This window comes from Dama dama, chromosome 31 (genome assembly GCF_033118175.1).
Source record: "Dama dama isolate Ldn47 chromosome 31, ASM3311817v1, whole genome shotgun sequence".
NCBI lineage: Eukaryota > Metazoa > Chordata > Mammalia > Artiodactyla > Cervidae > Dama > Dama dama.
In genome coordinates, this window is record NC_083711.1 from 51,909,527 (window position 1) to 51,921,926 (window position 12,400).

The 12,400-nt window shown below is 38.0% G+C and overlaps 1 long non-coding RNA gene across 1 annotated transcript; it reads right to left on the reverse strand.

Annotated features, from left to right (window-relative positions):
* Positions 1-301: 301 nt before the first annotated feature.
* Positions 302-835, reverse strand: LOC133050053 (uncharacterized). Its single transcript, XR_009691525.1, has 2 exons — positions 803-835; positions 302-636 (listed from the first exon to the last, which is right to left on the reverse strand). It is a non-coding gene; the product is annotated as an uncharacterized LOC133050053 (long non-coding RNA).
* Between the last annotated feature and the right edge of the window lie 11,565 nt (positions 836-12,400).

Here is a 12,400-nt window from a genome sequence, read left to right on the forward strand (position 1 = left end):
ATTGTTGAATTGGGTCATAAATATTTACACTCAGCTGCAACAGGCTTAAAACAGTGTTCTCAACATAGAAAGTTAGCTCCTTCTCTGCTCAGACTGGGCGTCCCTGGTGGCTCAGATGGTAAAGAATCTACCTGCAGTGCAGGAGACCTGGGTTCGCTCCCTGGGTTGGGAAGAACCCCTGGAGAAGGGAATGGCTATGCACTCCAGTATTCTGGCCTGGAAAAGTCCATGAACTATATAGTCCATCGGAGAAGGCAATGGCACCCAACCCTAGTACTCTTTTTTTTTTTTTTTTTGCAAGTAATAACATCACTTTATTTTAACTGAAGTTAAGGACAAAAGCTGGCCACATTCAGAGTTTAACAGGCCTCCTCCAGATGGTTAAAACCTTCTTCTCTTTCTTGGCTAATCATCTCCTAAATTCTAGCGATTCCCACAAGTTCTCTGGAACCACCTGAAACTGTCCTTTAAGGAGACCCACCACACCACCACGTGGCGAAGCTTCACCAAATGCACCGCTGGCCACACCTCACTGGATATCATCATCGTCAAAGAGATCTTCAAAATCATTGAAAAAGTCTGCGTGAACTGCCTTTTCATTGGCTGCCAAGTCCATCAGGAGCCCAGTGCTGCCTCCTCAGCCCCGGCCGCCGCCCATAGGCTTCCCAGGGGCCCAGCGCTAAAGCAGGAAGGGCGAGCGCTGGGCCCTGCCGGCCGCTGCCTTCTCTCGGCCCGGCCCCGAAGCGCGCCCGAGAGCCGGCCGTGGAGCCGCTCCCGCCCGGCCTGGCGGGGCCCGCCTCACCTCGTCCAGGTCCACATACGGCCCGGCGCCCTCCCCAACCCTAGTACTCTTGCCTGGAAAATCCCCTGGACGGAGGAGCCTGGTGGGCTGCAGTCCATGATGTCGCTAAGCGTCAAACACAACTGAGCGACTTCACTTTCATTTTTCACTTTCATGCATTGGAGAAGGAAATGGCAACCCACTCCAGTGTTCTTGCCTGGAGAATCCCAGGGACGGGGGAGCCTGGTGGGCTGCTGTCTATGGGGTCGCAAAGAGTCAGACACGACTGAGTGACTTTCACTGAAACTTACTCAGATTGAGGAGATGAAATTTAAAGATCTGAGCTCTTAGGGTGGGATTATTTAGAGATAAAACTAAAGAAATATATTCAATGATTCAGTTCAGTTCAGTCACTCAGTCGTGTCCAACTCCTTGTGACCCCATGAATTGCAGCACGCCAGGCCCCCCTGTCCATCACGAACTGCATGAGTCCAGCCAAACCCGTGTCCATCAAGTCGGTGATGCCATCCAACCATCTCATCCTCTGAGTGCCCTTCTCGCCCTGCCCTCAATCTTTCTCAGCATCAGGGTCTTTTCCAATGAGTCAGCTCTTTGCATGAGGTGGCCAAAGTATTGGAGTTTCAGCTTCAGCATCAGTCCTTCCAATGAACACCCAGGACTGATCTCCTTTAGAATGGACTGGTTGGATCTCCTTGCAGTCCAAGGGACTCTCAAGAGTCTTCGCCAACACCACAGTTCAAAAGCATCAATTCTTGGGCGCTCAGCTTTCTTTATAGTCCAACTCTCACATCCATGCATAACCACTGGAAAAACCATAGCCTTGACTAGATGGACCTTTGTTGGTAAAGTAATGTCTCTGCTTTTTAATATGCTGTGTAGGTTGGTCATAACTTTCCTTCCAAGGAGCAAGCATCTTTTAATTTCATTGTTGCAATCACCATCTGCAGTGATTTTGGAGCCCACAAAAATTAAGTCAGCCACTGTTTCCACTGTTTCCCCATCTATTTGCCATGAAGTGATGGGGCCAGATGCCATGATCTTAGATTCTGAATATTGAGCTTTAAGCTAACTTTTTCTCTCTCCTCTTCACTTTCATCAAGAGGCTCTTTAGCTCTTCTTCACTTTCTGCCATGATGGTGGTGTCATCTGCATATCTGAGGTTATTGATATTTCTTCCAGCAATCTTGATTCCAGCTTGTGCTTCATCCAGCCCAGCATTTCTCATGATGTACTCTGCATATAAGTTAAATAAGCAGGGTGACAGTATACAGCCTTGACATACTTCTTTCCCTATTTGGAACCAGTCTGTTGTTCCATGTCCAGTTCTACCTGTTGCTTCCCGACCTGCACATAGCTTTCTCAAGGGGCAGGTCAGGTGATCTGGTATGCCCATCTCTTTCAGAATTTTCCACAGTTTATTGTGATCCACACAGTCAAAGGCTTTGGCATAGTCAATAAAGCATAAATAGATGTTTTTCTGAAATTCTCTTGCTTTTTTGATGATCCAGCAGATGTTGGCAATTTGATCTCTGGTTCCTCTGCCTTTTCTAAAACCGGCTTGAACATCTGGAAGTTCACAGTTCATGTATTGCTGAAGCCTGGTTTGGAGAAATTTAAGCATTACTTTACTAGCGTGTGAGATGAGTGCAATTGTGCAGTAGTTTGAGCATTCTTTGGGATTACCTTTCTTTGGGATTGGAATGAAAACTGAGCTTTTCCAGCCCTGTGACCACTGCTGAATTTTCCAAATTTGTTGGCATATTGAGTGAAGCACTTTCACAGCATCATCTTTCAGGATTTGAAGTAGCTCAACTGGAATCCATCACCTCCAGTAGCTTTGTTCATAGTGATGCTTCCTAAGCCCCACTTGACTTCACATTCCAAAATGTCTTGGTCTAGGTGAGTGATCACACCATCGTAATTATCTGGCTCATGAAGATCTTTTTTGTACAGTTCTTCTGTGTATTCTTGCCACCTCTTCTTAATATCTTCTGCTTCTGTTAGGTCCATACCATTTCTGTTCTTTATTGAGCATTCAATGATAGAATAAAATTATCACAGTGATGTGATGGCAATGCTGCAGTCATGGTAAGATGTTGTGCCAATATTCAAACTACTGTTATGACTTGGGGAAATCTTTCCCCACAAGTAATAGCAGTTTTGTTGCCTCATGATTCTTTCTAAATATTTACACGTTATGGGACTTGAGCAACAGAAGGTAAACTGAAAAGAAAATCTAGAGCAAAGCTTATATTACCATATTGCTTATGACCTTTCATTTCTTGCCACTCTACATCTTTTCACAGGCCCCTTTTCAGGTCAGCACATCTATAGAACACTGCATGAAGTGACAGTGATAATTTGAATAGTATTGCTGTCAGTGTGAAATGGACTGACTATAGTATAATCAGTGAACATCTTGGAAACATGAACCAATTCATTATTGATAGACATGAAGATAAAGATGTGGAAGTAAATCTCCTCATGTATAAGCAATCAACAATATGTAAAACTATCTACTTGGAACCAACTAATGTATACTTTAGCTTTAGTAGAAAGTCCAAAAGCAAGATGAGTCAAATAAGAATATATATATATATATATATATATATATATATATATTCTTTCAATTAAACTATCTGCAGACTGACAGCTCATGAGGAACTTCTGTTTCTTTCAGTAATTTTAAAGAAACTGATGTATTTTTTCACAAGTAATATTCTTTCTTCTTCATGTAGCTTATTCTTTAGCCTTGTCATTTAATTGTGAAGTAATCATAACCATTGATGTGATAGTTGGATTTTAACGTATTTTTAAAAAATACTTGTATTTGCACTCTTTACACATTAGCCATGAGCTACAAGTTTAATTTTAACTCATTACAATTAATGGAATTTGCATCAGTATTACAATTAAAATGGTCATCATGTGATAACAGATACATATATAAGTATATACTTTGGCACATTTTCTTGAAATGATGTTTTCTTATGTAATCTCAAAGACCTTACAGTAAAACAAATATAAATGTAAATGGATCAAATAACTAAATTCAGCTATACATTATTCCATGAACTTTGAAACAACACAGGCAACCTAGGTGATATGAAATTTCAATGTGGACACAACACAACTTGAAGAATGTGACATATATGATTAGAATCACAAGAGTTTGGAACATGACCCAGGGATGAGACTGTGATGCTTATAGATTTGTGATTGGCACTAGGACACTTGATTTCTTAATGAAATTAATTATATTTCTTCTTAAAGAACCTACAAAAATAGAGAAGAATAAGTGTGACAAATTATCACAGAAAGTAAATTAAAAATTGAATGCATTAGACCCTTAACCAGATGTGACATGAAATCGAAAGCTGAAGGTTGCAGTTCGGTCATGAACATAACAGAACAAAATCCATTGGTTGATAATGTTCACTTTGTGACCTGTGAATGATGTTTATTCAGATTACTTCATCATCACACACAAAAGCTAGAGACCAGACCCATTCTATGAGTTCTAGCATCAGAACTTTGTTGAAAATGAATAGTCCTACTCATGGAAACATAAACGAGTCATAAAATATCAACCAGCCATTAAAAAATTTAAATCCAGGTGGTGATGGAAATGACAAATATAATCTTGACTGTTAATAGGTTATAGATGCAGATTTTGTTTTGAATTCATTGACTCTTTTTCACATCCTTTCACTTTTCCTGCTGTATGTGTTTTTGTGAATGGATCATAAAGATAAAAATCAAAACCATGTGCAACTCTTACTATCATTATCTGCTGTTTTGACTCACATATTCACATTTTCTTCTGTTTTCTGTAACATTGCTACAGATTCTTCTAATAGATATGTTTCCAAATTTATAGTACATGTGTTTTCTGATGGCATGAAATATAGACATGACATTGAGTTTGCCACTCCTAAAATTTTGGTAGAAGAAGATGGGGTTGTAATGAATGAATTAAGCTAGCACTAAATGTGTGGGCAGCATATAGTTTTGTGAAATAATATCCTGATATATAAATCTTTTTATCTGTTCTCTCATATCTAATCTCATAGGCTTCCTGTATACATAACCTAAATGCACAGCATAAAATATGGATATACCTAGAAGCAGGAGGTACTAGACAAGGCCTGGAGGGATCTTTGCTACAGCTAGGACAGGAGATAAAGACCTGAATTAATTTCACTTCTCTTCTCATAACTTAGACCAGGACAAATTTGACACAGATAATTAAGAAAGAAAAACAGACTATCAATCATCTTATCAATATTAATTCTACCTCTCTTTCTCCAGGTGCTGTTCTGTCACATGTTTGTTGCATTTCTCCTCTCTTTTCTCTTGTTTCTTCTATCCATCTTCTTATAACCTTGGCTCCTGCCTAGGGCAACATAACTATAGTGAAGGAGTAAAGAAAGCCCATTCAAATGCTTGTTTTCTCAACTCAAGCTGAAGTTGAATTTCTGTGCCAGACTTAATGACAAAATATGGTCTTACAGATGACTGTTTGTGTAAAATAAGACCAACAAGCAATGCTGGCATTACCAACGTCTGTGCCTCCCCATGGGAGTAAAGAGATGAATGTTTTCTGTGGAGGATTTTCTTGCCTGTCTCTGCTTAGTTGATCCACAATTTGCTTAGTGACATTAGCTTTATTTAATAAGGTGATTGGAAATAACTTACATACTTAGCAATGAATGATGAGTTCTCAAAAAGGTAATAGGTTTTCGTAAACTTAGGAAAATAAGAGGCAGATTAATGTCATGTTAGCTTGAGGATAAACCTGCCATTGTGAATAAATGAACATTCTTTACCTACAGTGATATTGTAGGCTGTTTCCATTAAAAAAAGTTGTATAAAGCCTATTTTCAAACATTGCAGTAGAATATTCTCACTGTAAGTATCACTTAGTTTTTGTTTTCCTCTTGATTAACACATTCTTAAAGTCTATAGTTTTTTTTCAATGTAAGTGTTGAACCCAGGTCTGAAAGAGAATTTATAAATAGAGAAAGAATGATATGTTATAAAGGTTTATTATGATTTCAGACACATATTAAAAAAAACCTATGAGGTAACATTAATCACTAGTAATATACTACTAGTGGTTATATGAGAGTGAAAGAGGAGATAGAGAAGTGGTGATCTGCCTCACTGAAAATTCTGTACTTTGAAGCTGACAGTAACATGACTAAGTACTAAGTTCAGTGCTGTTGGCAATACAAACACTCCACCCATTAAGGGTGAATTCATTTTGCTGAGTTCCGAGAATCATGACCGAAATACAGTAGGAGAAAACTTTATACATTTTATGTCTTATTATTAGTTATCTTTCTAAAGAAGAGTCTTTGAAGCAGAGGAAGGACAAAATTTGTGAGTTATTAAAATATTTTAACTCATACTTGGACTTTTGATTAAATCTGCTCACCACTGAAAGAAAAATATGTTACCTATTTGGGATCCTTTTTTTAAAGGCTATTTAGCTGTTGATCATATTTTTAAATCATTGAGAAAAATCTTGATTCATTTTCTGGGGATAAATATCACTGTACCTACCACTAATTCTTCCTTTCTGACATTGGCTACTGAGATCAACTGAATTATGATTTTACCTTTGGCATATCTTAGCATAGGTGTGGTACCTTTCTTGGCCTCTTGACTTATTAGGCGTGGCCGTGCGTGGATCGCTTTGACTAAAAGCCTGTATGTAGTGATCGCTGACAATGTGCCATATCTGGATCTAAGTGTTCAGAAGCCTCACACGGTTCTGTGTGTTCCTCTGTACTCTTACAAGTGCATACAAGGACATGTCCTGGCTGGTCTGCTGATCCAAGGAGGACAGAGACATGGGAAGCAGATCAGAACCCATAGATCCTCAGCGTGAAACAGAACTGCCCTTCTGAAGTAGATGGCCCTCATTTGACTCTCAGGATCATAAGAAACATAGTCAAAATCAACTGAGCTGCAAAACTGAGCCCCACCTTGGTCAGCCACTCATACCTAATGCTTAAGTGCAGGATTAAGCCTCTCATTCTTGAGTTAGTTTGATATGAAGACATATATTTATTTGTTTGGGCAATAATTAATACACCTACATTTAAAAACAGATATTCTCATGTGTTTCTTCTGTTGCTCATTTTCTGAAATAGGTAAGTAAAATAATTGAATAAAGTAGTAAGTAGGCCACATGAATTTGCTACAGTGTAAGGAAATCACAGTGTATATTCCATGAATAGTAGACTGACTAACAAGTCACATAGAAATATTTAAGTTCAGTTTGTCCCAGATATTCACAACGGTAATGCTGTGTGAGCTTTAGGATGTGTCTTTTAGGGTTACCAAGATCCCCTGGAGTAGGAAATAGCAACCCACTCTAGTATTCTTGCCTGGAAAATTCCAAGGACAGAGGAGTCTGGCGGGCTACAGTCCATGGAGTTGTGAAGAGTCAGACATGACTGAGCATGCACTCAGACACACACCTTTCTTTTTAATCATTGAACTTTTTTTTCTTTTTCATTTTTCTCTGATGGGTTTCCCAGGTGGGGCTAGTGGTAAAACCTGCCTGCCAATGCAGGAGAGGTAAGAGACACAGCTCTATCCTGGGTCACGAAGATCCCCTGGAGGAGTGCATGGCAACCCACTCCAGTATTCTTGCCTGGAGAATCCCATGATCAGAGGAGCTAGGCATATCATGGTCCATAGGGTTGCAAAGAGTCAGACAACTGAAGTGACTGAGCACATGTACATGCACTTTTCTTTGATGCAGGTATAAATGCTTGAAAAGTGAAAGTGAAAATCACTCAGTTGTGTCCGACTCTTTGTTACCCCATGGACTATACAGTCCATGGAATTCTCCAGGCAAGAATACTGGAGTGGGTAGGCTTTCCCTTCTGACAATTGCTCAAAAGCATACTCTACCAAGCCACTTAAATCTAAATCTTGAAGTTTCATTCTCCCTTAATATCTACTTAAAATATCTTACAACTCTCTTTCCCTGGATGTGCTCTATCTGGAAAAACTCTTCTAAATGCTGCTTGTTGCTCTTAAGACATCTATAACTGGTCAACATCATCCTCTTAAAGATGAAGATGCTACTGAGTGATCTTCAGCCCTAACATTCCCATAAAGTTTCCCCTTGCCTTAACCGTGCTATGGCAAACATTTATGAAATTGTTCACTAACGCAAGTTCAATCCAAAGTATAAATGACTCATAAAGAAATCAGATCTATATTCATTCATCAGTACAGCAACCCTGCCGGGGAACCCAGAAATCACCTGATTGAGACAGAATTGGTATCTTTGTGGCAAAAGAAATCAAATTACCTACATCATAAATAAACAGTGTAACAGTAGCAAAATATGGCATAATGTTGCATACATATTTTGAACATCTAGTGAGGCAAAAATCAAAGACCAATTTGGATATAAAACCAATGTAAAATTGGTTCACTATCCTGGACAAGAATGTATTTTATCATGCGGCATAAAAAGCAGAAATATCACTTTACTGACAGACTCTATATAGTAAAAGCTACAGTTTTTCCAGTAGTCATGTATGGATGTGAAAGACCATAAAGAAAGCTGAGCATCAAAAAATTGATGCTTTCAAATCGTGGTACTAGAGAAGACTCTTGAGAGTCCCTTGAACTGCAAAGAGATCAAACCAATCAATCCTAGAGGAAATCAGTCATGAATATTCATTGGAAGGATTGATGCTGAAGCTGAAGCTGCAATCCTTTGGCCACCTGATGCAAAGAGCTGACTCATTGGAAAAGATCCTGATGCTGGGAAGGGTTGAAGGCAAAAGGAGAAGATGGCAGCAGAGAATGAGATGATTATATGTCAATAACATCATTGACTCATTGGAGATGAATTTGAACAAGCTTCAGGAGACAGTGAAGGTGAGGGGAGGCTGGAGTGAAGTCCATGGACTCACAAAGAGTTGGACGTAACAGCTGAACAACAACAAAAATGCTGCTTGCAGTGCTACTGTGGACAACTGTCATTTCTGATTAGAATAACTAGATTTAGACAAGTTACTGAGGGAATAGACAAAATAATTAAGTTTTAATGGCATCCCTATTGTAGAAGTAATCTGTAAAAGATATAATCAAAATATCACTTTTGAGTAGCTCGGACTTCATGAATCCCTACAAAAAATTATATTTTCTAGTAGAAATGAACTAAAAAGAGTATAATGCAGAATGTGTATGTGCGATATAATAACACTACGTGTATAACACCACACTATTCTTCCTATTCACCTATAAGTCATGGAAGAACTGAAATTATTATATATGGTAGGATTTAGATTATAAATGATGGACATGTATTTTCAGTTACTGGGTTGGAATGCCCTCTTCGAATGTAATTGAGTAACTTTATCTGTCAAGTGTCTTTCAAGGAACTGGTAATATGTTGGTTACACCAACTGAATCATACTTCTTGTGCCAATCAGAAATGACTTAGCATGAGACCCATCACATGATAATTTCCATTTTTATTTCTTTTGAAGATGCAACATCAGGAAGTGGAGCTTATAAAGTTAAGTGTCGGAACCATTTACACTACAAATTATGCTAAAGACTATGGACATCTTACTAGTATAGACCCCAAATCAGGAGAATAAGAGGTTTTTGAAGGCTGTAAATTTCAAATGCTTTTTAAAAAGTAAAAAGGATCTAGAATGACTATCTAGTTTTTGTTGAAAACCATTGTTCTTAAAAATGAGGTTTCAAGAGGTCTAGAGGTTCAGAGTACTTGTTCAAGAAAAGCACTGCCCTCAGTTGTTTCCTACACTCAAGTTTATCGTGAGGATTTTAGAACATGCCCACGGAATTAATGGGCTTACCAAGTAACTCGTTACCGCATAGTGACTGGTCTGGTGAATGACTTACTGAAGACTCGAGCATGACATTAGTTAGGAGGCAATATATTAAAAGAATGGGGATGTCCCTAACAGGATGTGTCTTATGCTGTGAATTAGAGACCATCTAATTCAGAATACAGGAATCAGGAAATCAAGGAGGAGTCAAGGGATGGTCTTCTCTCACTATTATTCCTATACTCGATAACTCTTCACTTTTTGTCTGGCAGCTTCAAGCTCCTCGTGTAACACAGACTTAAGTCTCAAGTGGGGAATGCGTCCTTTATGAGAGGGCAGCACTGATACTATTGAACTGGGAAACAAACTTGCCACCCACAATGTTGGTTCCATAATGATTGAACAAATAGAAAAATGTTACTCTAAATGGTGAGGTGGTTACTACTCATTACCAACAGATAAAGGTTTTGCTTCTACACTGTAGGAACACAGAGGACTTTTAAGACTTCTACATATAATAGTAAAGGTGAAAGGAAAACTAGAGAATCCAAAGAAAGGAGAACCCAAACCCTGCAAAAATGAAGGTTTTGAGTTGTCAGAGCTGGTAAAGAACACCAGTTAAGTGACGTTCTAGCTGAAAGCAAATACAATATGGACTAAGTAACAAGAAATAATTTTCAGATATCAAAGATAGCCTCATAATCCTAATACATATAATATATATATATTTTACTTATTATCTATACATATTTGTTTCCCTACATGCATTACCTATATTCATCTTATTCTTTGCTCATATTGTTAAATACAAATATTATTGCAACTTTAACTCATTTTTTCTTAGGTAACAAATATTCAGTGAAATGATGACTGGATTGGAGTAGTAACTAATATAAGTCAGTGATGGGATCCAATGACAATTAGGATTTTGTGTCCTTTTACTTTGGGAGGGGTGAGAATTTCATTCTTTGTATAAGGAATAACTGTATGTTGTTAGGTAGAAACATGAAGTTGCTTTTGTTGCTTTATGGAAGTTCAAACTTTTATATGAAAGTGTATAGAATTCAGCATAGAATGCAAGTGTTATCAATTTATTGACTGCCAGGCTTCAGATTAATCTTTTCTTCATATGCATGGTTATTACTAGACCTGGACATTAATCTTTTGACACATGATTTTTATATTCAGTTTTTTCAAGAAAGGGCACTAGAGGGAAATTGAAAAGCTAAAGCAGGATGAAGGGGTTGAGCTGTTTTCCACCTGGCAGGCAGAGGACTGGAATGTTAATGTAAGGATGTCGGTGAAATGGCCTGGTAGTGTCAACCTCAGAGACCCCTGTGAACCATCTGAAGACCAAACACCCTGATGGGTTTCTCTGCACCCAGCAGGATGCTGCCGTGGACCAGCTGCAGCTCACACAGTTGCACGAGTTTCCTCACCACCTGCAGGGTTGCCCACACCTGTCAGCTAGTTTACTTGCCATTAGAGTCTGTGTCCCTTTCCCACACTTCACCCCGGCCTTGAGTCTGTCTCTATCATAAGTTTTCTTTTACTTTATTTTAATATTTACTTATTTGGCTGCCTTGGGTCTTAGTTGTGGCACCTGGGATCTTTGTTGCAATGCTCAGGGTCTCTCTCTAGCTGGGTTGTATGGGCTTAGTTGTTCCACGCCATGGATCTTAGTTCCCTGCCAGGGATTGAACCTGGATCCCCTCCATTGCAAGGTGAATTTTTAACCATCAGACCACCAGGAAAGTCCATAACGTAAGTTTTTAAGTTCCTTTCTTATTTACTTTCCCTCAGCCATAGAGCTAGGAACAAATTTATATATCTGCTGTTTCTGTGCTTCTGAAAGTTTTATTTATCCTATTTAGTAATCTCTTTATATTAGTCAGCAATTCTTAATATTAAATTCCCCCTGTTCACATTATTGATATAATTTCTGTCTTCTGAATTGATATATAACTGTACTTCTTGTTGTACCTGTATTTTTTATTTCTACTGACATTTCTTTTGCCTTCCTTCTTTCTATTTCTATTATTCCAATCCAATTACTGTCTTTAACATTTAAAAACTTGGACAGTAATAGTGTTTATTAAGAATTGCATTTTTAATTTTTAAAGTAAGATAAATTGAGTCTTTTTATTTCTCTAGGGAAAAATTGTATTTTTAAAAGTGTTAGCTATGTTTATCTTCTTATGCAAATCAAGACTTTGGCTATTAAAATTCTCAAGTCAGTATCCAAATCCAGGCTTAAAGTACTGGCATGCCCTTTATCTATAACCACCATCTCTCCAAATCCAGGTGAATTTCATCAGATAACTCCCATACATATAATACATGTGAATGGATGAGCATCAGAGTATGAAACTAATTCATATGCTTTTAAAAAATAAAATTTAACAGCATGGTAAGGTTTTTATGGGTAAACTGAGGAAAAAGAAATATTGCACTATAAATACAATTTGGAATGGGAGATAAAGGAGGAAGACATCACTGGTTATATGACTCCATTTTCAGTGAATAGAAGAGGTTGAAATAACAACCCTAACCCTTAAATGTAGTCAATATCTAAAGCCAGGAAAACAAAATTGCCATTGAATAATAACTAGATTTTTAATATTCATTGTCTATCTCTGTGATTTTGTTTTGGTACATGGATCTATTCTCTATTTATTATATTCAACCAAAAATTTAATCTATCTAAAAATGTTAGAATTTCACAATGTAATGATCATGGCAGGAAAATACGTTATATTAT